The sequence below is a fragment of the Apus apus genome, chromosome 2, assembly GCF_020740795.1.
Source record: "Apus apus isolate bApuApu2 chromosome 2, bApuApu2.pri.cur, whole genome shotgun sequence".
Classification (NCBI taxonomy): Eukaryota; Metazoa; Chordata; class Aves; order Apodiformes; family Apodidae; genus Apus; species Apus apus.
The window spans coordinates 40,548,326-40,575,403 of NC_067283.1; the positions used below are offsets into that span (position 1 = coordinate 40,548,326).

General features: G+C 40.9%; 2 protein-coding genes across 4 annotated transcripts in view; both read left to right on the top strand.

The window, feature by feature from the left end:
* CMC1 (C-X9-C motif containing 1) overlaps positions 1-27,078 on the top strand; it is a 957,521-nt gene that overhangs the window by 292,209 nt on the left and 638,234 nt on the right. The window lies entirely within an intron of this gene.
* Positions 1-27,078, top strand: part of LRRC3B (leucine rich repeat containing 3B) — a 46,189-nt gene that overhangs the window by 16,418 nt on the left and 2,693 nt on the right. Inside the window, exon 2 of one of the 3 annotated variants that reach the window (XM_051610084.1) lies at positions 25,648-25,739. The exons of the other annotated variants lie outside the window; for them this stretch is intronic. The gene's annotated coding sequence lies outside the window, so the exon portion shown is untranslated. The remainder of the gene's footprint in view (positions 1-25,647; positions 25,740-27,078) is intronic. 3 annotated transcript variants of the gene reach the window in all.

Genomic DNA, 27,078 nt, shown 5'->3' on the forward strand with positions numbered 1-27,078 from the left:
GTAGAAGACATCGTAAAGCATTTCAGTATACCCAGATACCCTATATCTCTCTTTTCCTGCCTTTTGACATTGAAAGAGAAGCAGCTGTAATTCTAGAGAAGGTAGGAGCCATAAAGTTTATATAGTAGAAGCCCACCTATTTTACAGAAAATGCCCCACTTAAGTTTTAGGGTTCTGCCTGAGCAATTGCCAGGCAGCACTCCTAAACCTGTAGAGTGTTGCACAGAAATTACTGCTGTAGTTCTTTGCAAAAATTGAGATAGCTTGTAGCATACATGATAGTCTGATGGTAAAGGAAGAAGGAGACACAGGTCCAGAGAGCAAAATCAAGGTGAAGGGAAAGAGTTAATGGGAACACAAGAGTAGGGGGAGAAAGTAGTGCACAGAAGAAATGGAAGGGGAGGGACAGGGGACAGAAATTGGTGAAGAGGTGAAGAAAAGAGAGAAATTAAAATACAAAATTTTGGCTGAAAACAGCAGCTCACTAGTAGTCCCTTTCTAGGTTGAGAACATAGTATGTTAAAGAAGAGACTCAAGCAGACCTTCCTCCAGAGGTTTGGGAATCTCCCATGTGAAGGACCTTGAAGTGAGTGGGAAGAAACACTCCCTCACAAAGTGATTCAAATTAGAGGCTGAGGCAGAGAGATTTTTTAATTGTATCTGGAAAATAAGGTATTAGAAATTAAGATCTTGATGACAGGAGTGTGTCAAATAATGCATTATGTATTTTTTTAATTATAAAATGTGTCATAAGCCGATTTCATTCCAGGGGAAATGTGACATCTCCCTTTTGAGTGAGGTTTCCAAAGGGCTGGAAAGAAAATGTAAAGCAAAAAGCTGGCAAATGGAGAAGAAAGGCATTTGCTGTGCTATTTAAATTGTAGAAGTCAGTGGTTGGTGGTATATCCTGCCTTTGAACCCCTTCTGATAGCACTGTGTGTTTAGGCTGCTAGATTTGTTTTCCATTTTCAGTCCGTTTCAGGGCAATAGATTTTGCCTTGACCTGTAAAGCTGGTCATATCCTTTTACACAGCAGTGACTTCCCAGAGAGCAGAAACATAAATCTACACTCTTGCCATGAGGTACATGCTGTGCCTCACAGCCGCTCTGGTTTTTGACTCAAGAATTGTGTGCAAGAGGAATTTTGCTGGGCTGCTGAAAATATTTGAGCTGCAGTTCTACGTACTGATTTCTTGTCTCTTCTGCTTCCAGTATCTGAATAGTTTATAAAGGAAATGTAGAGTTAACATCTGCAATTTGAAATGGTCTTTCTTTTCAGAGAAATAGTGTTTCTGGCATTCCTGTCAGGAAAGAGTAGCTGTCCTCTCCAAAACGTTGCTTATAGGTATGAAAATGTTGGAAGAGCTGATGATTAATAATTACTATTCACTGCTGCTTCTTTGCTTCTATTAGAGGGAACATATTTTTGGAGAAGAATTAAATCCAAGTCTCTCCAGGAGCTATTGGTATTTTGCTAATGCTAAATTAAAGTGTGCCATGTGCTGTGCACCAGGGGTGGTCAGTAGTGGCTTGACAGAATTTAATTGTGTGTGTGGCAGGGGTGCTTTGGGTCACTGCGTGGTAGGTGTGATACAGCCGCAATCTGGTGTGAAAGCAGTCGCAGGCTTTCACAGCCCCTCGTATTGTCATGAGCAGGAAGGAGACATCCCCAAGCTGCTTTCCATCCTGTTTGCAGGTGAGGTGGTCCAGCTCCTGGAATGGGTGTCCTGCACAGCCAGTTTTTGTTCCTTCTGCTGCTCGCCTATCCCTTTGCTTTTTCTATTCCCGAGCTGTTAATACTTAACGTGAGAGATAAGTTAATCAGAAGCCATGAAACAGTGATGTAAGCTGAGCTACCTTAAAAAAATCGGTAAGTGAAGAAGTAGGTCCAGATTGGAGAAGAAGGGAAGTAGTCTTTATAGCCTTCAAAATTATCTTCCTATAAAGTTGTTGAAGCATAGGTTTGAAGGTATCAGTAAAAATATTTATGAGTATGCCCTCTTTGGGACATGCTGAGATATGTTGGAAGACCCTAAATGATGTATCATCCTGTACTGCCCATTTTGAGCATTTTGAGCACTCATACCTTTAATATATCTTAGGTATTATTTGTCTTGATGAGTTTCTCACCTTTCTCAGTTGTATCCTTTGAGCATGTTTACCTTGCCCCCAGTGGTGCAGTCAGTGTACAGTATGCTGCAGCATGTCTGGGATAAAATAAAGTGTTAGTAGGAAAAGAACCACCAGAAATAAACCTGTGAATCTTGCACCTGCAAAGTTGCCCTGTGGGGAAGTTTCTGGATGAGCCCTGTTCCAACCCTCCCATTCCCACTCACACTCTCATCTCTCACCAAGGTCTAAGCTTGCTCAGGCAGCCAATGCACTGGCTGTAGCTCGGGTTCCCAGGAGAGCGGGAACCGTGCGGTAACTAAAGAGGTAATTTTAAATGGTTTTAAACTGAATGAGGGTAGATTTAGATTAGACATCAGGAAGAAATTCTTCTCCATGAGGGAAGTAAGGCACTGGAATAGGTTGCCCAGGGAAGTTGTGGAAGCCCCCTATCTGAAGGTGTTTAAGGCCAGGTTGGATGAGGCTTTGTGCAGCCTGGTCTGATGGGAGGTGTCCCTACTCATAGCAAGGAGGTTGGAACCCGATGATCTTTAAGGTCCCTTCCAACCTTAACCATTCTATGAATCTATGTAATTCAGGGGCTGTAGCGCTCAGTGAGGTATAGGTGCAGGTGAAGGTTTGGGGGGGAAGTACCCCTGCAGTGTGTGCTACACCCACAGTGGTCCTCAATGAGGGGGTATGCTGCTATGGGCAGGGAAAGAGCAGGAGCTGTGGTTGCAACTCAGTGCAGGTGCTGTGGCTGATTGGGTGTCAGCGAGGCAGAAGAGTTAGTGAGGAGAGCGAAACATCTGAAAATCCACCAGGCTAATTAGATGTTTGGGAGGTTCTATGTGGAATGGTGGCATTTTGTTAATTTATTTAGGAATTTGTGATAGCTGTAGCTGAATACTGAACAGCTTAAATCTCAGCAACTGGCATTTTCTGCTTTGGTGAAGAGAGAGTGGGTGAGTGAAATAGTAGGGGTAAATTGTGAATAAGAGTGTGAAACCAGTATGTGCAGTTTTCTCTGAACCTGCCCACCTCTTTCTTTGTGTAATATTGAGCAGCTGGGGCTGTGCTATCTCAGCTTATCATCACTAATCAGGCTGTAGATCTCTGGGGACATGTTTTGCTTTTAGTTGCTGTGGTAGAAATCTAAACTTATTACCTTGATTATTTGCATTTAGACCAACAAAGCTGCAAACAGAATTTGAGCCTTTTTTGCCCGTGTGGTTGGTGGGAAGTACTCTCATTTTATGGGAGAGTGCTGTCTTCATTTAGTTAAAGAAGAAAACACTTGACTGCAAAATGGGAGAGCATTTGCACCATTGTCTGTTTTTAACCTTCTATGAGGAAAATTGTACTAATCTCAGGAGGAATAAAACTAATGGAGTTCACTATAAATTAATTAAAATTACCTAGTTTAAATCTTATTTTAAATGACATTTTTCTAATCTATAATATTTATGCCAGCCTGTAAGAACTGAGGACAGAAGACTTGACTAAGTCAGTTACAGAGGTATATGCTGCTATAATTGAATTCCTTCAGCTGTTTCCAACCGTTTTCAGGGAGATTTATACATCTTTAATTCCATGGGCTTTTTCCTAAGTGGCCCACTGGATTCCCTATAAGCTTTTTTAATGCTAGGCTAGGTAGGTCTGTTATGAGTTGCCATCCTAGACTGCTTTCTCTAGAGGTGTAATTTAGAAACTGGTGTTTCATTCAGTACTGTGCTTACCTTGGTCTGAATCTGTGATCCTGCCTGTTCTTCAGCTTGCAGACTGATGACTCATTCCTTTTCTTCACAGGGTGGCTGCATGTGATCTTACCCAGTTCTTAGGTGAGCTTTGGGAATGAGTGAAAAAGAAATATTTCCAGCATTCAGGGTAAATTGCAACTCCACAGAGAAATACATTTTACCAGAAGAAAAAAAAAAAAAAGGGTTGGAGGGGGAAGAGGGTATTGCTGTAACTAAACCAATTATTTAAAAAAATAACTTATCTTTTCTATGATGCCTCTGTTGGGCGTCACACTAGGGTGTAAGAAGATGCTCTCTGCCCCTTTGTAGCATGTGTAAAAAAAGTAAAGGTGTGCAGAAGCAGAGAGATGCTTCCATCCAGGAGCAAGGTGTGGTGAAACCACCAGAGACATTAATCTCACATCCTGTAGAAATCCATGTAAAGAAATCCTAGTGAGATGTCCACTGCATTAGCAGGGGTTTTCTGTAGTAGAGCAGCTTCCTGCATGCCATGTCCCCACATGACTTGGCAGCACCCCGTAGCTGTTCCTAACACATGGTGAAGGAAGGACATTGAGATGAATTATTTCATCTCCCAGAATGTCAGTTTTCCAGTGTCACTGTTTTTTATTTCATGGTATCTTTTCTGCTATTTTAATTTAATTTTTTTAATACAGAACATTGGTTTCAGAATGTTACCTTAGAATTGATTGATCCTTTTCACTACTAAAATATATATTAGTGAACTGCAACTGGAAGAATTGCCAGGGTATAATTTTGCCGTTTTTGGGGATGGTGGTGGCAGGGAATTTGCTTATATTAATCTTCCTACTTTGCTAAGTCTGTGAAGACCACAAGGTTTAAGTTCTCTAGGTAATTTTAACCTGTTCATTTTTCAAGTAAAGGGGAATTTGCTTGAAGACTTGTCATGGAATTTGAAGAAATTCCATGAATTCCTTTATTTGAGAGAGGTCTCAGCCAGCACTCTTGCTGGTGGTGGTCTTTTGAGCTAACCTGGATCATTGTAGAGTGTAGAGTGCAGAGTGCAACAACCAAATGATAGCAGATGATGTTTTGGTTGTTACCTGCTTACAAGTGATTCTTTTATGGTAGTTAAAGGCAGCATAAAGAGTTTATGCTGGGTATGCTCAACCAGCTCAAGAGCTTCCAAATGCGCTCACTCTTCCCCACCAGGCACCTGGGACCTGTCTTCACCTCGTGAACACTTCTTGTGGCCACTTACAGAGTCTGTATGACCAATAACCCTCAAAACCTTTCTTCATCTGGCTTGCACAAATTTGAAGTTGGGTTTTGAGAGTCAAAACTGAGATTTCTCTAAGGTCAGTTTATTAGGTTCCTTCAGAGTGCAGGAAAAAACAGCCTTCCATCCAACTCTGTGGTTGAGTATCACTTATAAACATGTCCCTTCTCTGTTTTATTTAATAGTGTGGCTGCTGTTGAGCTTTAGCAACTGCGAAGTCAGTTGGATTCTTGTGCACCAGATTCTGTGAAAAATTTTCAGCCAGTGGTGACTGATACGAAGGAGGAGCATGGACTAATTCTGTTTAACAGCTTGTGCAAAATATCTGTAGGAGTGTAAGGAGGAAGCTGCCACTACTGAGTCTCAGAAAAGTAAATGTAAGAGGAATGTTTCAAATGTAGGGAGGAATGAGAAAAATGGTATGTGTGGATTGAACATGAAGCATTGAGTACCTTTTCAGAAAGGGAATCTATCCAAATGCTGTTTGGGAGATGTAGGTAGTTTTCAGAGGGCATATTCTGTTGTATATTGCTACTGGTTAACAGGTCTTTTTAAGTTTTTGGTGTGCATCGTAGTTTTACCACATGCCATTACAGCTTACTGACAAAATCTAGTGAAATTTGTTTCTGCTGAGGATGAGTATCTTTGTGGGTCGTGCATGAGGAGGTTGACTGATTGTATTCTTCACCTTTTGAGAGAGCTAAAATGTTCATTACAAACAACTTATAAAAATGCAGAGAGCATTTCATTGATAAGTGTTATGTGAACACAGACTTCTTGTGTCATTTCATATGAAGCAAACAAAGAAAAAAGGTCCCTAGTTTTCAAGCAATGACTAATGCAAGGCTTTGAAAAAAAAAAAACAAACATAGATTTGCCTTCGATGGATTTAACAAAATATTTACTTAAATGAGTGTGACTTTCATTTGGTGTTGTAAGGGAAAATACCACTTCAAATTACACTTCATTTTTTCTCTTTATCATAGTCTTCAATCTTGCTTACTTCATGGAGAAAAGCATGAATATACAGTAGTAAGTAGTAATCTTATGAGTTATCTGGACATTTAACATTTTAATTTTTTGTGCATGGACTTGAGAATTAAATAATACTGCTTGAAAAAAATTGTTTCAGATAAAAATATCAAATTAATTAACTAATAGCTCCTTTACACAGGTACTTTAATTGCATTTTTTTCCTTATGTACGTACATGTATTCCCTCTATTTTTGTAGATTTCTGATATTATTTTGTCTGGGGTTTTCATCATTAATTTTTGTGTATAACATTTTTTCATGTATCAAATTAAATAATATGAAGATACCACAAGTGAAATAAACACAGAAATAGGTTAACATGTAGAAACATAGAAAACTTGTCTAGGTGATAATTTTGCAAGTGGCTTTAATCCAAATGGTCAAATTAGTAGGCTAACCAGAAAAGAATTTTGTAGGGAAGAGTGAAAGACATCTTAAGAGAAAGTTGTGAAACCCTGGGGGGAAATATACAAACAATGACTTTTAAAATGGTCCAACCTTATGACCAAAAAGAACAACAACAGAAAATTAATTCCTTCCTTGCCATCAGCCCTTTCCCACCATGAGAAGTGCTGTAAGTAGCAGTGAGTAAGCAGTGGTTGGCAGCACTCAGAGATAACAACTGTGGGCAAGTATGTGGTGGGCCACCTTTTCTAGGCTCGGTGCCTTAGGGAGCTTCTCTTCAGCATATAAAAGAAGTAGAAATTAAACTTGTTCCCTTCAAGTATAAAAGCAGGGGTTTTTAGGGCATTCAAAAGGAATTGTTGCTATCAGTGCCTGAATTTTAAAGGTGATTTTGTTACTGTGAACTTGAAGATTGGGATGGGGCTTTATTTCAAGACACGAGCGGGGTGATCACATGATGTAGCGCCTTTGCTCATGTGTGGAGGTTATCTCCACAGCTGAGTCCATCTGCGGCTTTGGAAGAAAGTTGCTTAGCAGTAGTGCTCCTCTTCTCACCTGAACTGTAGAAGTGTGGAGCAGAGGTGGCATGCCTTGCTTCTCCAAAGACTTGAACATTGCTTTGGAGTTTGGCTTCCTGGGAGCCTCTGGGATTGCTAGGTTAAGAAACTAGCCAGGTAGAAACTTTGACTCGTACCTGGAGATGAAAGCAGTTGTGGTGGTTCTGCTGGCAGATAACCCTATGTGAACCCAATCACAAGATACTGAGCAGAGCTGGGGGGGACTCTCAGCTTCGCAAGCTGGGGCCAGCAGGATGAAACCCTTTTTTTTCCCCTTTAAAGGCAACAAAACCCAAAAGGAGGCTTCAGAGAAAACCTTCAAGGCTTGCTCCTGCGGAGTTGTTCTTTTCCCTTGGCATGTCTTGTATCCCTGTAGAGAGATGTGAATTGGCCTTAGATTTTTCTAAGACAGGATTGTAAATGAAGGATGGGAAAATGTATTTCCTATTACAATCCATTTGACTGACTTCTTAAAATTAGTAACAGAAGGTGGAAGTTTAGAAAGCATGTTCTACCATGGCTAAGTTCAGCTCCTCCCAAAATCATTGGGGTAGTTTGCAAGATACTTAAGTAGGGACAAAGTTTAGTGGTTTTGTGTTTTGTTTTTAAGCTTTCTGGCTACACTTTACAGGGCTTTGTTCTGTAATTTAGTTGCAGGAAGCAGAAAGAAAATTTGTCCTTTTTTCTGGCCAGCTTGAGTGATTATGGTGCCCAGAAGCATGTAAAAAAGGCCTGAACTTTTTTCCCCCCTCTTCTTTTTAAGGGCATTGTTCTTAAAACAGTGTGTATGGAAGTAGGCACCCAAGTTAGGGTTTGACACAATGAAATCAGTTAATCACTTAATTGGTTCATTAGGAATTACGAATTTATTTACCAAAAGTTTGGCTATGTATGACTTACTGTCATTTAAAAATCGTCTTCTTTCAAGAGTTTCAAAGTAAGTTTATGCATATTTATTTGGGATATTGCCATGCTGTCAATTCAGTAATTCCATTTGTTCACTTCAGCTTAGTTACATAAACGAATGCTTATTTCCAGTTTGGTCCTTTGCTTTTATGTGTTGCTATGATTTAAAAGAGAAGAGCACTGTTTTGATTTAGAGTATAATGTCACAGAACAAGAAAATAATTGTGTGGGTTTTTTTAATGTTTATTTGCTAATAATACCATTTCTCATTTCTCAACCATTTCTGTTGTGGAAACCAGCATAATTTTAATTGATGTTTTACACTATGCACCTTACAATTAATACTTCATAAACACATTATCTGTAATTGGACTTGTTTAGAATCACAGAATCATAAAATAATTCAGGTTGGAAAAGATCTGTTAGATAATCCAGCCCAACCTTTAACATAACTCTACTAACCTAGCTCTACCAGCCCACTGCTAAAACATGCCCTAAGCACTGTATCTATATGATTTTTAAACACATTCAGGGAAGGCAATTGAATCACTTCCCTGGGCAGCCCATTCCAGTGCTTAATAACCCTTTCTGTAAAGGAAGTTTTCCTAACATCCAACCTAAACCTCCTCTGGTGTAACTTGAGGCCATTTCCTAGTTATTAGTGAGGAGGGACTGACCCACCCATCTTCCCTACAACCTCCTAGGGAGCAGTAAGGTCTTCCCTCAGACTCCACCTCCTCAAACTAAACAGCCCCACTTTTCTTAGCCACTCCTCATAAGGTTTGTTGCCATTCATCAGCTGTGTTGCCCACTCCAGCACCTCAATGTCATTCCTGAATTGAGGTGCCCAAAACTTAACAAACAGTACTCAAGGTGGGTTTACTCACCCTTGTCATAGTGGTAACTGTACTCGATAGTAAGATGTTTCATAAACTCTGAGTGATAGAAAACATCTGCAGCCAAATTCTGGTTTTGAAGTATGTGTTTATAACTCCCCATTGCAAGTGAAGTACCCCATGAAGTGCATCACTTCTTTACAGACAACACAGATGTCTCTGTACAACTACATCTAACATAAAACAGGAAATAAAAATATCCTTCAGTAGGACTCAAAAGCTTTGCTGCAAGGCCTAGAATTACCTCTGCTTTAAGTTATACAACTTTCAGATATTATTCCTTGAATAGTAGTTCTTTCAGATGTTTTGTTTAACCTGCTTTGAAGTAATCACAGAATGGCTGAGGCTGGAAGACACCTCTGGAGATGACTGAGTCCAGCCTCCTGCTGAAATCAGGGTCACCAGTGGCAGGTTGCTCAGGGCCGTGTCCAGCAGGCTTTTGAGTATCTTCAAGGATGGAAACACTACAGCCTCTCTGAGTAACTCGTTCCAAGTTTGACCACCCTCACAGTAAGGCAAAAAACCCCAAACCAAACTAAACCCGAAAAAACTTACTTTCAGATGGAATTCCCTGTGTTTTGATTTGTGCCTGTTGTCTCTTGTCCTTTTGCTGGGCACCACTGAGAAGAGTCTGACTCTGTCTTCATTATTCCTTCCCATCAGTTACTTATACACATTGATGAGACCTCTTTGAGCCTTCTCCAGGCTGAACAGTCCCATCTCTCTCAGCCTCATACATCAGATCCTCCAGTACCTTAATCACCTTTGTGGCTTTTTGCTGGGTTAGTTTAGGTCCATGTGTCACATGTACCAGGGAGCCCAGAGCTGGACCCAGCTCTGCAGACATGTCTCACCAGAGTTGAGCAGAAGGGGAGGATCATCTCCCTTCACCTGCTGGTGGTGCTCTTTCTCGTGCAGCCCACAATGGTGTTATCTACCCTTGCTGCAAGGGCACATTTCTGGCTTATGTTCAAATTGGTATCTACCAGGACCCTTGGGTCCTTCTCTGCAAGACTACTTTCCATTCAGTCAGCCCCTAGCACTTGGAATTCCCCTTTATTGAACTTTATGAGGTTCTTGTCAGCCCCTTTCTCCAACCTTTCTCCAACCCAGACCCAGGGTCTCCCTGGGTGGGAAAACACCCACCTGGTGTATCAGTAGTTCCTCTCAGTTTTGAATCATCAGCCAACTTGCTGAGGCCTCTATCCCATTGTCTAGGTCATTAATGAAAATGATAAAATATATGTTGGCCTCAATACCAACCCCTGCAATGGTCCACTAGTGACTGGTCTCCAGCTACACTTTCTGTTCCTTTCCACAGCTTTAGGAACTGAGCAGTTCAGCCAGTTTTCTGTCCACCTCACCACTTATTTATTTAGTCTGTACTTCCTCAGTCTGTCAGTGAGGATGTTATGAGAGACAGCATCAAAATCTTTGTTGAAGTCAAGATAAATAACGTCCATTTCTCTCTCACCTTGATGAGATGAGCCGGCATTTCATTGCAAAGAGCTATCAGGTTGGTCAGATGTGATTCCTGCCTTCATAAATCCATGCTGACTACTCCCAGTCACCTTATTTTACTCCATATGTTAAAAAAATTGTTCCCAGATTTATTTGCTCATCACCTCCCTAGGGTTGGAGGTGAGGCTGACGTGCCTGCAGTTTACTGGGTCCTCCTTGAGAATAGGACTTTTTCTTTCTTGCAGAGCTCAAGAACAGCCTCTGATCCCTGTGACCTTTCAAAAATAGTTGAGCGTGGCCTCCCATTAGCATAATCACTTAGCACCCATGGATGCCTTCCCTCAGGACCCATGGGACTGTGTGTGCCCAGTTTGTTTAAATGTCCTTTAATTTGATCCTCCTCTGCTGATGGCAAGTCATAATTTCTCCAGACTTTCTCGCTGGTTGCAGGGACCTGGGATTTCTGAGAACTGAATGTTGAAGAAGAAATACCTTTTAAATAGACTGCTTTTTTCCTAGTAGAAGTCTGTCCCTCTAGCTATCAGAGATACTCAGTGTACTTTAAATGAAAACCAGTTCTTTGCAGAATGTGTGTATCAAATATATTTAAACTGTCTTTCCATTATTACACTGAAAAAGAGAAATTCTCATGCAAAAAGGAGTACGAGTCTAACAAAAATATGTGAGGTTTTTCTGTTTGCTTTTCTCCTGTGTTGGTCTGGCTGAGTGCTGGCTATGCACAGATGTGTAACAGGAGTGACTGCAGGCAGTGCTGGGATTTCAGAGATGGTTTTCATGTGTCAGAACAACAAAGGTAGATCTGTCTGCAGTCATGCTCGTGTTGCCATTGAGAGCTGTCATCTGTCCCAATCTACAAGTGTTTCTGTGCAGTTGCCAAATGGGGAAAAGGAGTGAAGGAAAAAAAGTGAAGATGCTGTTTCCAGCCCAGCAGGAACCTGACAGCTCCTGAGCGCAGCAGCACCAGGGTGCTGGGAACTGCTGCCTGTTAGGGTGCAGGTGTGGCCATTGGTAGGAAGCAGGATTCTGGCTCCCAGCATCTTCTGAGCGCCAAGTCCAGCAGCATCTTGGGAATTCCACCATTACTGGGTGCAAAGCAGAGATCATTCCTTGCCTGCTGAGCATGTTTCACCAAGTGGGGAGCATAAATTAGTCAGCCCTGCCCTGCAGAGAGAAACTGGGCATCCTCACAGAGCTGGGGGAGCCACCCATCTTAGGCAGTGTTCATCTTCTCTTCCAACACAGCTCCACCAGCTTCAGGTTAATAATAACTTTTAAAAACCCTTCAGTTTCTTAGGATTCCTTAAACAGCCAGTGGCTCTCAGGGGGCTGCACAACAGTGAGAACTCAGCCTAGCAACATGTGAATGTCTGCCAGGGTCGCTCCTCTTCCTGTACGCAAGCAAGAATGGCTCTGGGTGGGAGCCATAGCACTGCCTCAAAACTAGTGGGAATCTCCACAGACGTTGCAGTAATAAGGAGCTGTGCCACCTTTTGGGCTGCTTTATGCTGGCACTGTTACACAAAAAAGGACGTTTATGTTCTTCAGCCTATCTTCTGTTCTTAACACATCTTGTTAAGTTAGGGTTGCAATGTATGTGTCTTGTTCATGGTAGAACGCTCATAATATACCTCTTATTAGGTGTCTTGTCTTACAAACACATCATGTAATCTCACTGCAACCATCTGAGCTTCTGCTTTGGGTCATTCATAAGATCCTGAGAGCAAGGACAGCCAAGTAGCATCCGGTGGGGTGGCTTTGTTCAGCAGTTCGTAAGGGGCTGTGGGCGTTAGGCACCGAAGAAGCTCCTCTTCATTTTGAAGAGAGCTGACTGGAAGCTCCAGGTGGAAGACCTGCTGGAGAAAAAGGATAATCTTTTTAGTAAGACAGAAAAAGGCCAATGTTATTTAAATTTTGGTTTTTGATTGAAATGTGCCATATTGTATAATGTCTTATACAAATTGTTTTCTCTCTTGGGGGGTTTTAAAGGGTTTTTTTTAAGTTTTTAAAAAGTAATATTTCATAAAAATGACTATTTCAGTCAGAAAACTAGTATGTTCCAGTAACACTAAAAAATTCATTAAAGTGTCAATAACACCATTGATACAAATGCTATGAAGGATGCAGCAGAAATAAGAAATTACTTAACTGATAGAATGCCACTGTAAAGGGAAATAAAATCGTCACATTTTGAGCCAAATCTATATTTCAGTGAGTAAAGATAAACTGTAGAAATTTGCCTGGGGAATATTGTAACAGCTTTAAATAAAATCATTATTGGCATGTTATAAATATGCTATTTTCCATCTCTTCTTACCACTAACATTGATTCTAAGGGAAGGCTAGTATTTCTTTTGTTATTAATAAATTATTACCATATTAAAACAGCTGTTAGTATCACTGGTAGACAACTAATCACTCATTCTTAACAAAGTTGTCTGTGCAACCATAAAAGTAACTTCATAATATGAGATGGTAGTCTGGGGGGTTAATATTGTAGATGAAGTTCTAAGATACCTCCAGGGCTGATGGTTTCCCACTTCTCCCCATTTGCAGAGATGTTCTCATTTGCCAAAGTACATTTCAGAGTTGCAACTTCAAAGAATTTTAGCATGGCTATTTGCAAGATGACGGGGTTTTTTTGATGGAAAGAGAAGAGATGTTGTATATCCCAGTGAAAAGGAAAGCAGGTTAAGTGACCCATCATAATAGCTTTTCAGGAAGTCTCATGGATCAGCTTGAAAATCAGTTGACAGCATGGTGTCAACTGTGTCAGCATGGTGAGGTTTAATACTGGGCTGTTCCTCAGGCTGGCAAAGTTTGCAAAGTTTGAAATGCAAAGTCTGACATTTTCAGGAAGCATCCTTTTGGGATGCAGGCAAGCTTTCCCTGGACCAGAACATGAGTGGCACTGGCAGTGTATATGGCACCACTTCGCTGTGAGAGTTTAGTCAATTTTATTGTGTGTCGGTTAAGTGCCAAAAAATGAAGGGCAGGGGAGAACTGGAGGGTACTTTTGGCTCACTGAAAGCAAGAGGGGAAGAAGTCAGAAGTGCAGGAGCTGCTCACAAGTGAATCAGCTTACGGAGATGGTCGTAGCATTGCTGCAGCACTGTGGCACTGCGTCTATGGCAACTAAAGGAAGAAGAATGAGCAATGTAGTATTTCCTGTGATGGGGAGCGTAAGGAAAAAGATTTGAAAATGCTGCTCTGAACTGATATGCTTTGTTTTACTCTTTGTTGTTCTTCATAGTATGGAGACAGGGGGTTGATAATGTTCCATAGCCAATTTAAACTTGTTTGGGTGTCCTAGACTGTTGATGTGTATCCAAATTTGGGATTTGAATGCATAAAAGAGGTAAAGATTCCTTTGAATCCTAAAAAGAGAGAAAGGAGGGGTGCAGTTAGCAGCATGCTTTTTGTTACTCACTGTCTTGTGGTGAAGATGGATAAATATGGGATAAAACTATGCCACTGTATGGGTTGTTGACCATGTCAGTGCATCTCTCTTCTGGATTAATCAATGGGAAGCTGATACTGCTGATGGTTGACTGCTTCATGGTTTGTCATGTAGCTCCTAGAAAGATACTATTATTTATAGAACTTGCTCATGCTTGGCAATTTCACTGGGCACCAGGCTGTAAGGAGTTCACCCATTAGCTCGTGAGCCAGTGTGGCCTCTCACATGAAGCTCCCACGTCTGGCTTCTTCCCTTCATGGTGAGAGCACAAGCATGATGGCAGTTTCTGGTTCTTTTTTTTTTCTTTGATCTTCCTGAAGTTCCACAGGTTTCATGGCAGCCTTGAACATTTCTGTAGGTATCACCCTCTACCCTCTGACTTTTTGTCCTTGAATTTGTAGTCTTGCCGGTGAGACAAGGACTTTCTTTGTAGCCATCTGGGCCATCCTTGTGAAGAGTCCTTAAATCCTGATGTTTGTTTCTGATTGAGGGGAAAAAAAAAGCAGATTTATGGGTTTTAATTAAGATGCTTTTATTTAGGGGTGGGGGAGAGAGAAAAAAAACAAGTCAAGCAAGTGAAAAAAAAAAAGCCATCAGATAAAATAAGTCTAATTTCAAAATAATTCCCTTTTTAAAATTTTCTCTGCCATTGTATTTCATTGCTTCTCCTTTTTTTTTCTTTTTCTTTTTTTTTTCTTTTTTTTTCCTTTTTTTTTTCTTTTTTCTTTCTTTTTTCTTTCTTTTTTTTATTTTAAGGAATTTTTTCAGGAGAGGAAGTAATAGTGTAATTTTACCTACTACCACCCAGACCGTTTTGGGGCAATGTGTGGACACAAGTGACACATGCTGGCTGATAAAGCCACATCGTTATTATGTTCAACACTCCTCACCGAGAGTAGGAGCTGTTTCAGAAATGGGATGAGAAGGAGGGAGTACGTCTGCCACGTGCTGGAGACAGATTCCCTTGTTCCTATTTGACTTCTCTACGTCTTGTTAGAAACAAGTAGGTTAGTGACCAGGCAGGGATTGCAGATGACACAGCAGGGCTTGGCACACCAAAGAAAACCTGAGGCCACTTGGGTTCGAGTGAAAAAACTCAGCTTTACGGCTCTCCTGAAATTAGACTGAAATGAGACGGGTAGTAAACAACTTCTGTGCTAATAGCAGGGTGCCTTAGTATGCAGGTGGTTTGGAACAGAAACAAGTGCCTTTAAGCATTGTTTTATGGTGGTGTGCATTTCAGACTGAAAAATGGTTACAAGCTTTATTACTTTAATATTAATGCTTTTTCATTACTCGCTCACTCTCCTTCCCCCCTCCTGCAAACCGCTGCATTCATCCATTATAAAGTGACTCTTTCTTTTTTCCCCTTTTCACAGTGTGAGAAGGGAGAGGCAGGTGGGTGGCAGGAGGGACAGTTGAGGTTGTAGTAGCGTGGCATCTGTTGCAAAGCAAAGCCAAAGCCCAGGCTGCCAGATAACCTGTTGAGGTAACTTGCAAATCCCTCAATGATGAAAGCATCCCTCCTGCCATGGCTCTGCTTTCTAGTGACCTGTCAGTGGGGCTGCACCTCTTATAAGAACTTCTCCCAGCAGTTTTTTTCCATCCTCCCCCCTGCTCCTTGATGGCAGGGGCTTTGCAGTGCAGGTGTTGGTATCCATCCCTTCCCAACGCTTGCAATAAGGTATTTCCACCATGTTTGCCACTGAGGGCTGTGTGTCAGGATGTTTTAAAACTGGGAAAACAAGTAGTAGAGATTCACAAGGCCACATTTGCCCAGCTCCCCCCTGCAATTTGGGAAAATATCTTTTTTTTTTTTTGTTTCAAAATCCTGTTCTTACATTCTCTTTCCTCTTCTACGTATGTTCAGTTAAATTTATCTCGGTGCCAGTACCAATGGTAGCCAGAGTTAAATTAGCCCCTCTGTTAGCTCTGCTTGGTTTTCACTTTTCAACAAGCCTTAGTGAAATGAATCATCTCCCACTTGTCTTTAAATTTCGTTATCATGACCTAACTTAATTTGCTATAAATTATTTCTACCTGAGCAGCTTCAGCTGTGAACTTGCAGCCTCCCGTATCTTCACAACTCCTGCTTTTTGTATCAGTTGGCTCCTCCAAAGTCAACTTGGCTGTATAATCTCAGCAGGGGCACACAAAGAGCTGATGTATTCCTGTCCTTAAAATAAGTCTTTTGTTGAACTGGGTTTTGGTCTCTTTCTGTCGTGGTCTAGTGTTTCTAATAAAGACCTCTTTTCCCTTAGAATAAATGTGACCTCAACAGTTTGTTCTCATCTTGGAGGCAGTCATTGCAACACTTTTTTTTTGGCTCTTTCTTTTCTCCTTGGGAAGAATGACTGACTGACTGGAAAATCTCTGCTCACTCAGTATTGAGCAGCTGCGCCTTGTTTTTTGGGTTTTTTTAGCACAGCTTGATTTCATGTGTGATAAAGACTGGTGTTTATTTCCACTGAGAAATACCAATCTGTTTTAATTTTTCTTTTTTCTTTAAAGCTGTTCCTATTATCTGGCAATTGTTGATAAACAACTTTTATTTCAGCCCCCTGAACACTGAAGCTCGCCTCTCATCAAGCTGCAGAGTTGCAACCAGGCTAAATATTTTTGCTGAGTAAGGGCCAGAGAACCCTTAAAGAATTTCAGCCTCCTACATCAAATTGTAATAACAAATTGCTGTGATCATATGTCCTCAGAAGAGAAACTTACACAGATTTTTATGACTTTGGAAAAATACTGCATTATTTAAAAAAGAAGATAAAAGGATTTTACCTGACTTCCTGGAAGGCCTCAGGGATGCTCCAGAGCAGTGATTTCAAAATGAAAACAACCTGATTGTTGCTTAGGTGGAACACATATAATTTGCAAAGTCCTTTAATGGCAGCTGAGGGCCTGATGTAACTCACCAGCACATTAACCAATAGACAGGTTTTTTTAACTCTCACTGGGTTACAAGTGATAACAAGCAACTGTTCATGATGAGCAGTCTAACGTTATCTTTCAATGTGGCCTTTCTTTTGAAAACAGACAGTTTTGCTTGGTGTCTAGGTCCTGATGGAGCAGATATGTCTGCTAAAGTAGTTCAACTATTATGGTGGATGTTGATGGAATTGAGTTTCCTGGGGTGCATTGAGGCTTCACTGAAGGCATCCTGTTACCTCCCAGTATGGCATGGTGCAAGAACAGCAGGTACCAAAGGTACTGCCTTGGGCATGCAGCAGTCTCCTTGTTCTGACATGCTTCAGTCTGACCTACATTATTGGGCTCAATATGAGGTTTACTGGTAAAACAACACGTCATGTGATAGGCAGGGGGTCAGATTAGATGATCTAATGGCTCCATCTGGCCTTAAACTCTTAATTAGGGAAATGCTGCCAGCACAAGATGGCATTGAAGCTTTCTGCTGCTAGATTTTGTTTGCTTGGGAAATCCTCAGCTGAAGCAGAGCTGCAAAGGTTGCACTTGGGCTGATCTTTTCCTCAGCCTCTAACTCGTGTAGCAGCCAGCAGAGCTAAAAGCAAGTCCTGAAGGGAACCTGCTAGCTTTGCTTTCATGGAAGTACAAAAGCCCTGTGCCTGGCTATTCCAGACTGGCACATATTATGCTTGTGGAGCTAGAATGATATAATATAGCTCTAATGATCATATAAATACAGAAATGAAATCTATTATTAGCCAAGTACTATGGCAGACACTGAAGGAAAGAAAACTTTCTCTGACAAACCAATGAAAAAGATACTACAGTTATTTGAAGCTGCTCATGGATTGAAATATTAGAAGTGGGGATGTAGTTTTAGTGGTGGGTGGTTTGATACAGTAGAGGCTTATGATACCTTTGCTTGACACCTTTGGTCCAGAAATGGGAAGTATAGATGTATGTGGTGTTGTATATGTGCTCCTTGCACTCTCAGCTATGCAAGTGGCAGTGTGCAGATTTAATAACCATTGACACAGCAAAACCAGCATCACTGATAACCACTTTCGTTGGCAAGCCCAGACAGCTTATAGTTAACTTAGAGTGTGGCTTGATTACAGAAGCTCACTCGAATGTCTTCTTAAAATTGCTAAGTGCTTATTGATCTCATAATTATTCCATACTTGTCTTTCGCTGTTTTCTGAAATGTGTTGATAAATCACAATTTCAATTTTTGTAATAGAAGTTTGTTGTTTTGTGGTGTTGACCATTCACTTTTAAAGTTTAGAGCTTTTAATTTGGAATGTCGAACTTTTTTGGTTTCTTTTATTTAAAATGTTACACACTTCATTTTTCTTGCATTTTTCTAAATTAGATACTCTACTTCTTGCATGCCTCTTAAAGGCCATGTTATTATACAACTAGCATATTTCAAAGCATAAAAAGCTGAATTAGTAACTGCTGAGGTACTCTGAAGTGCTCTATTGCTAATTTAGCTTGTAGTTCCCCCATCACCACCACTTTTCAGATTTCTTCATACAGAGTAATTGCTCTGGAATTATGTTCCTTTCCTTGTGGTCTCATCTTGTGGATATGAATCAGATCTTTTCATGTTTGTAGTAGCTTCTGCTTCCCTGACTTCTTTCCTTGCAAAGTCCCTGTGCCATAGATTATTGCTCTGTGTTTATGTCCCTGGGCAATTGTGCATGGAGAGAAACAGCCTTGGTTTCCTGTGGTGTAACACAACAGAGTAATCTAGACCACATGTAAAGCAAGAGTATGTCAAACGGGAGGCTGAGCCGCCACTGTGGCACTGCCTCTGCTCACATCTGCATTTCCGTTTGAGGCATCTTACCCATGAGATGGTCTCATCTGTGGTGACCCATCATGGTTCCTGGGAACCTGCTCTATAGCAGAGGGTCAGCTGGAAGAGCCAGCTTTCAGTCATGCACTGCTTCTTTCTCCTTTTCCCTTCCCTCTCTTACTTTGGAATCTGTAACACATCTTATTTCTTCTAGGACCCCATAGTGCCTGGGTATCTGCTGCCAGCAGCTGTCTTGCTGGCTGCTTCATGCCACTGTTGTCAACTTTACAAAGCCGCTAGCGTGTTCCTTGCCAAATGGTCCCTTCAGGTTTGCATGCTTATTTCTGCCTTGCTGACTTTATTATCAGCACAGCTTCCCCAGCCTAATTACAGCTTCTCTCTTCCCACTGCCTACTAAGTTGTGGGAACATTTGGGTGAATCTCAAATGAGTCTGAAGACAGCAGTATGCAGAACCAAACAAGTGCCCTTAAAAGTAGAAGAAAGGTCTCTAGATGGTCTGAATCTTGCTTATCTTTGCAAGGTGTTAGCTTAAAGGCCTGTTAGTTTCTGATAGCACAGCTTTTGTTACTGCGGGTTAGATTTACGTTTTGCAAAATCAGGATGAAATTTTCAGTTGGACGAGGACACCATCTGCAGTCACCAGATGCAGTTACCAAGATTAAATTGCAAGACTTGTCACTGATTATGCTGGTAATCATTGAAGTGATTATTGTAATTATCTTGAGATCAAGAAGACATTTTCTCTAATACCATACTGCAGAATTAAGTTGAAGAAGCATCCATCATTAGCTACTGGGTAGAGTCAGGGTATGGCTCCAACCAAACACTTGTCTTTTTCACTTTGGTCACATTATTTTATAACATGGGAGAAAAATAATTAGCAAATACTGTGAAATTGACCTTTTATGTTGTAAACATTTTCCATTGCATTCTGTCAGAGTTATTGGAAACCTATTGCATGCCTAATTGTGAAAGGCTGCTAAGCTTTCAGTTCATAACCAAACTTTTGAACAGACTTTAGTCTGGGTCTCTTTACCCGAAGAAGACAAAGTATTTCCACTTCAGGTTATTTTAAGCTTTCAGAGTTTATCTTTTTTTCTAGTATAGATCATATGGAGGATTGACTCAGCTGCTGCTGCAAAGGGTTTTCTTGCCAAATTGAATAGTTGTTGTCTCAGAAAATAAGACTTGGTAAAATACAATCTCAAATTCTAAAAATGTTTTTGACTCTAATTTGACACTAGTAATAAAGCTAGAAACAAATGATCAGGCTTTGGAGAACTCTTTGCTGACAGTCATCTGACTGTTTTGGAGCTTTTCCCTTTAGCGTTTGTAATGTGGTTCTTCATGTTCTTATGCAGCAGTTTAAAAAAAACATGTTGCAAATATGTTTGTTGAGCAGTAACTGGCGTATCTTGAGCCTTTGTCCCTTTTTATATAGATGGTTAATCGACTTTCCTGCAAATATAGTGATAAATGGTGCTCAAGAGATTATGGTGTACCTTTCATTTTTAACTTACTGCATGTTGCCACTACATATGCACTGTAGGTGTATGTAATGTTTTGTTTCCTTTTTCAGATGGCATAGATACGTACACAAAATGTTATTTACATTTCTTAGCAGGGTATGTTGCTCAGACAAGGGACAGGAGCCTTTTGTAGTCTTAAGAGATATGAAGAGGATGTAGGAGATAACTGGGAAAAGTAGGCAGCACTGAACATCCTCAAGTGATTCAATCTTTGTTAGGGCTTGAAAGAAAGAGGTCTAAGAACATCCCTGACAGCTGTTTCTGTGATTTCTGTCAAGCATATCAAATTTAATTCCAAGAAATGTGTTGCTATAGAAGACTTCCAAGAGCAAAACATCCTTGGAAAGATAGGAGATAATTGGTAATACTTTAGTGTCATTGATCGTTGTTACTCTATATCTGCTAAGCTTCACAAAATTATTTATCAGCTGAGAGTTATAAAATAATTCCTGACTTGACATGTAAAGGGAGAAAAGTTAAATATATTTTTCAACGTGAACCCAACCCATCAGTCTTAAAGTGCTGATTCATTTGCCCACACAATATAATTAAGTAGGCTGTTAATCTGTAATAAGGAATGATACCTCTAGTGATCTCACAATCAGAAAATAATTATAGCTTAAAATGTTCATGTGGCTCTCTACAACCATTTTATTACTCTGTGACTGTTAAGAGAGTTTATTTGTATCTTAGGATCTGTAAGCTTTTACCTAGTTCGCTTCTGCAACTGGAAGTAGTTGTTAGAAAGATGTCTACACTGGAAGGTTTTTGGGAACAAAATGTCAGCTTGCATTCTGAGTCCTGTCTTAGGGGAGAATATTATACTTTGAGTACATTTGGTGTTTCATTAGATAATGAATCCATTATGTAATTGGAGTTCAGGCTCACACTGATTAATCATGACATTTCAGTTATTCATTGAATCAGTGATCTTTTGCACCCCTTTTTTCCCACCTCATTTGCTGTTGGCTTCTATTAATTTCTCTTCCTACTGCTTTAGGATTTTGTCTTGCTGTGTTCTGAGATCATGAAAATCTTCCACTGCCAGAGACTTTCATCTGGGAATTCAAATCACCTGGCATCTTGCAAGCAGCTCTTGGCATCTCTCTGGTTTGGTACTCCAGAGCATTTTAGCTGCCTACCTTCAAGGTAGCTGTGCTGTGGAGCAGCCAGGCAGCTGCACTGTGTTTGAGGAATGCCAGGGAGAGATGCATGAAAGACAGTGGTTGTTCCAAGGCTCGGAACCAGGTTCTTGTTTCATCTGCTAAACTGAATTTCCTGACGGTTTCCGGGAGCCACAGAGAGGGTTGAACTGCCCCACTCATAGTGTGTCTGCAACCAGTGATACTGCCCTTAGCTGTGGTGTGTCATGGTGCCTTCCCCCTGACAGTACACAGGCAGCGTTGTTTTAAAGGATCGTGGTGTTTGTTTGTAGGAATTCACTTGGTACCCGTGAAATGTGTTGTTTTGTAACGCACAGACAGCACAGATACCAGAAGTGGCTGCTTTGTTCTCCTCTGGGTCCTACTGCTCCTGCTCAGCTCCAGCTCACAGGTATCCTCACTTTCCAGCTCAGTACCCAATCAGTCACATTGCTGTGGTGCAGGTTTATCATATGTCCATAGGAAAGTAAAGAAAAATATGTGGGTTTTTTCTTATTTCTTTTTTTTTCTTCTTTATTTTTTCTTTTTTCTTCTTCTTTTTTCTTCTTTTTTTCTTCTTTTTTCTTCTTTTTCTTCTTCTTTTTTCTTCCTCTTTTTTCTTCTACCCCCCCCCCCCCCCCGCCGCCAAATAACTGTTATTTTGATACTGTCCAGTTTGAGCCGTCATCTAAATCCTGGAATAGATTTAGCATGAGATGTAGAAGGAGACTCAGCATTTTTTTGTCAGTCTTCTTGTTTTTTTAAACAGTTGTGGTCAAATTCAGCCTGCAGGTGTTGGAGGAGCCAACATGGAAGTTTTTCCCCTAGTATCCACAGCCTGTTGGCCTGCAGAAGCTCATCTGCTCTGAAACACAGCACACAGATACACAGGACAACCCAACATGTAGCTTACTGAAAGGTCTGTACTGACAGGTAGTATAAGAATGATTAAGGATAGGATGTACAGAAATAGTTCTTCCCATGGGTATCTTTGTTTTTATTCTTCATAAATATGCCATCTGCAGTTGTCTGGGAGTAGTGGTGGCAAATTGCTATTTGTTTCAGGTAAAATTGGTCCTGTCCTCAATTCATTAGTAAACTGGACTTTTCGGGTGGGCCTGTGAATTTTAGCCTTTAGCTTCAGCTTATGGCTGTCTTGCCATTACTAATTAAAAGTATTTTTAGAGTTAAATTTTTATCTGGCATTTTTTGACAATGACAGAGTACAAAGACATAAAATACAGCTCTTTATGGTTATGGAGAGCAAGGCAGATCTGTGTGTGTGCTGAAACAAACAGACTGGCATTACAGAAAGAAAGAGTTCAAGGAAAACAATTCATTAAAAAGAGGAGTATTTTATATTTCAGTGGGTAATTTGCTAAGCCTGATTGACAACAAAAGCATTCCACGTGGCAAAATTATGACCCATTTTAATAGAGAATAGAATACTAGATTTATCAGTGAGCTTCTTTTCTACATACCAACAAAGTCAGTGTCTTAAAGAAGGAGAAAAAAGTTATAATAATGTCAGGTCTTTTAAACCTGTAAAATATCTCGGTCATTTTCTGGAAGTCAGATAAAACAATGATTTTTTAACAGTGTTCCCTTTTAATAGGTTTTTGGTTATAAAATTTTAATATTTATTCAAAGTTCAAGTTTCCTCTAAAGGATATCTAAAAAAGGAGCCCTGTAGGAGTCTTTATTTCCTGGACTTTTCTAATTCTGTATCAAATTTTGAGAAGTTTGTTACTTGGAAGGGCAGGAGTTTACTTAACTGGGCTTGAAAATTTGAACTGGGTTTTTGGGGATCTCTTGAAGGATTATTTGAAGCTGAGAGTTTCATTTGAAGGTGGTAGAGCTGCACACACAAATCCAAGCGGTTTATAGATTCATATGTGAGTTATATGGGCTGTACCTGAGGAGGACTGGAGGCACCTGGACATGTGCAGTGCATCTCCTGTATGGAGGGCCAGCAGTTTCTCCACAGGGACACCTTAGGTATTAACTGAATAACCAGTGATGTTTGTGGTGGACCCTGTGTTCCCAAGGAGTGTGGAGCTCTGTGGTGCCATTTAGGATGTTTTCAAATGAGGGCTTCTCCGGATAACTGTGCCTAAAGTTAGCAGCAAAGTCCTTTGTTTTCCAGCTGTACATCATCAGAAGTGTGGTATGGCTGGGCAGGTGAATTGTGCACCAGACCCTGTGATCCACATTCTTGGGAATCTGGATTGTACATAATTTTTTTCCAATTTTTCTGGTGGTTGAAGAGTGACAGACCAGACAGATTGAGTGCAATCATGCTGCAGCCAACAGGGAACCTCCTGTGGTCAGTCTGTCAGCTTCTTCATTTTTGCTTCTTCCCATTCTTGCTTACTTGTTTGAGCACATAAGCTACAGTAACAAGAAATTCCTCTCTACTCGTGTCACCTTCAGTAGCCACAGATACAAATGTGCATGCAGATGCTGAGCATCTATAGCAAGCTGTAATTCCTTTGATGTTGCTAGAGTAGTGGATGCAATCCTTTATATCAGGGAATCCAACTTTAAGGACAAGAACAGACATTTATTCCCTTATTGATAGGGAAAATGGAGTTGGTGTTAGTGATTTTCCATTACAGTGAGACATGTGTGCCATGCAGCTCTCTTTGCACACAAGGATGATGCAGTTGCTCAAATGCCAGTGAAAACATAATTTACCTTATGGAATCTGCACAGATGGCTACGCGTGAGATGGGAATATCACTTGGCATAATAGTTCAGCAGTGAAACCCCTTTGTAGCCAGAGTTTCTGACCCTAGTGGCTGCATTAAAATCTGTAGGTGGCTGAGAGCTCTGCTTTCCCTTTCCTACTATACCCCAAACCTTGACTCCACAAGTTTACTTTCCTCCTGTGCCCTCTCTGCTCCCCCCAGGATCCCAATGCTACTGCAGTTGCCCTTAGCATCACTCATGCTTTTGGGACACCACTGCAGTCCCTCTTTCATCTGCTGGGCACCTCGCATACTTCTGTGTTTTGGTTTTTTGCACCTTGTTTTTTACCATGGCTTTGTGGACCCATGCAACCTCTGAACCTAACCAGGGGGATAAAAACTTCTTGTACAGCTGGGTCTGTGCTCTGCCCACTGACAGTGCTGCACGCTCTGGTTCTTAGGGTTGAGCTCTGAGGGGGCCAGATGCAGCTCACTGACATGATCTCTGGAATACCTATGATCCGCCCATCAGCCCTGGAAAGGGAAGAGGGAAAAGAGAGGGCACAGTGCATAGTGGGTAGAGACAGGAACATGATGGGAAGAAACATGCCTCCTGGTGGACCCTGTGCTTGAAAGACCATGCTTCAGCTGCGGCTTGATGCCATAGCACCTTTAGTCTTTTTTTCTCAGCATTCCATGCAAGACACCACATCCCAAAGAAAGAGCATCTTCTAAAATTCCTGCAATGATCCCATTTTTATTGCTAGAAGAGTGCATTCTGTACTGGTTAGCTTAGGGAACAAGAATGTTTCTAAGGATTATATATTTCTCTGTTTTTTCCACTTCTGCTTGTTTGTGAATGATAACAATAACAGAAAATAAAATCCAACCCTGTCTCTAGTCACTTACAGCATCCTTACAATCTGTGATCCAGTGAAGGCCAGGGTGGTACTGACTGCAAAGAGCTGCTGCTGATTCCAGATAGTTGGAAGCTCTAATGCGTCTTTACATTGCTCATTTCTTAATACCTAGTTTAGTAGTATTACATTGAAGTGCTAAGATACAGTCTCTGCGCCTTGCTTGCTGGAAGGGCAAACATCTGCAAGTACCAGACACCTGAAGCTCAGTAGAAATCTCACTGTGTATTAAAAGCAAATGTACTTTCCTTCAGGATTTCAAGATGTGTACGTTTTCCTATGCTGTTGAATGTTTGTACTGAGTGGTCTTGGGGGAGCATGTGAAGAGGAAAGCTTGAAAACCAGTTTAAATTGCAAGACTAAAGAGCTCTTTTGTGTGGTCTTCCCTCTGTACTTTTATTGCCCTGCAATATTTGACTTACACATTAGGTTTTCTGTGTTTGTACTTGTATTTTAGAATTGTACACAAAAAGCCCTTTTTATACCATGCTGTTACCTGTGCTTCCAGTACTGCTGTAATTTCCGTGTGCCTTCCTTTACTTGTTAATTTCTTTTTCTTTTATTTGCAGATTTCTAATTAATATATTTATTGTACTTCTGTGTCTTCCATCCCTTTCTCTGTAGTATGTCTGTCTTGTGTATATTTTGTTAATAATCCAACTTTGTTACCTTCTTTATTTAGCAGAGGGAATTAGATGCTCAAAAAGCCAAAAATCCTCCTTATGGCATTAGAAATGTCCAGATCCTAGTTCTCCTTTCTCTGTTGCACTAGGATGCCTGTGACTCAAGGGGGTCCTTGCTGCAAGTTCGTTGGTGAAACCCAAACTTCAGATATCCCTTGAATCAGATACTCTGAACATGGAAGTAAGCCAATGTCTGTTTCTCCTGACTAATGCTCAGTCCTGTTGAGTTGCTTCCAGGTAATTTACTGAGAATTTGCTGAGCTTTGTTCTTGCTCAGCTAAGTTTTTTTTGACTGTGTTGTTAATTATGGGCTTATACTTATTTTTTCTGTTTCTAACAGCTTAAAACATTGGGAATTTTTCTCCCTCTTTATCCATTTATTTAGTTACCTCTTTTGAAGAGGCATTGCTTCATTAAACACTGTTTTGCATAGTCTCTAATGAGCTTACTTCTTCTGCTGTAAACACACTCATACATTAAGGAAAAAAAGCTGCATTTGTTTTGGGTGGGATGAAGACCTTTCACATTAAGTTTTGGTGTATGGGGCATCTTTGACATGTGATCTCTGGTGGTATAACTGCACTATGGAGGATTCAGCAGGATCCATGGTGTAATTCCAGGTTGGCAGGGTTTTTTTAGCCTGTAATGAGGATAATATGATATTTGTCACACTCTGGTGAGAACAATGTGATTTTTATACTTCTACAAAATGAAGCATCTGCTTTGGGTCTTTCCTCTTCCATCCTGGTCCATTCCTGCAGTAGGACTCCAGTATCATTAGTTGAAAGCCACTCTATACAATTAGTCAGTGATAAGATGCTTCCTCTGTGATGATGATGGTGAGCTGGGCCACTCATTTACTCTTTTGGTGCAGCACAGTAGTGAGACATGTAAACATGAAAGAGAGAAGAAAATAGGTGGCTGTTTTTCCAGGGGACGAGCTGTCTAGGGGCTGCGGGAGGGAGGAGCAGGTTGCCAGCCCTGAGCTGCCAGCTCTAGCTTGGCTTCCAAACAGGCTGAACATCTTAGTAAATACTTAGCACTTCTGGGCAGGCTGGGAAAAAGCCACTTCTGTACCTTGTCTCCTTCTGTAGCAGATTGCTGTCTGATCTGAAGACCTAGCACTACAGTGGCCAAAGAGCCGCAGGGACAGCAGCAGGGGTGCACCTACTGCAGTGGTCTTCTGTCATGTGAACTGTTTCTTCCATAGAGCAGGACTGTCTGCTGATTGCGGTCTTACCTCCCATTTCCTCATGGGAGCTTTTCATGCTCTGCTTGCTTCCCTTCTTAATAGTTCATGTTTCCAGGGTTAACTTCACAATTTCTTGTTGCTAACAATTTCCATTCTTATTAATGTTAGAGTAGAAGATTTCTGTGTGACGGAATTCAAGTGTAAACTTTCTGTTCAGGTTCCTGACCTGATCTCTCTTGTGATCAATAGATAAGTTGAAGAATAGTGGTGATACACTGCTATTCTTTGCATTAGTTGCAGTGACAGTGTGCTGAGCGTTTGCCATTCC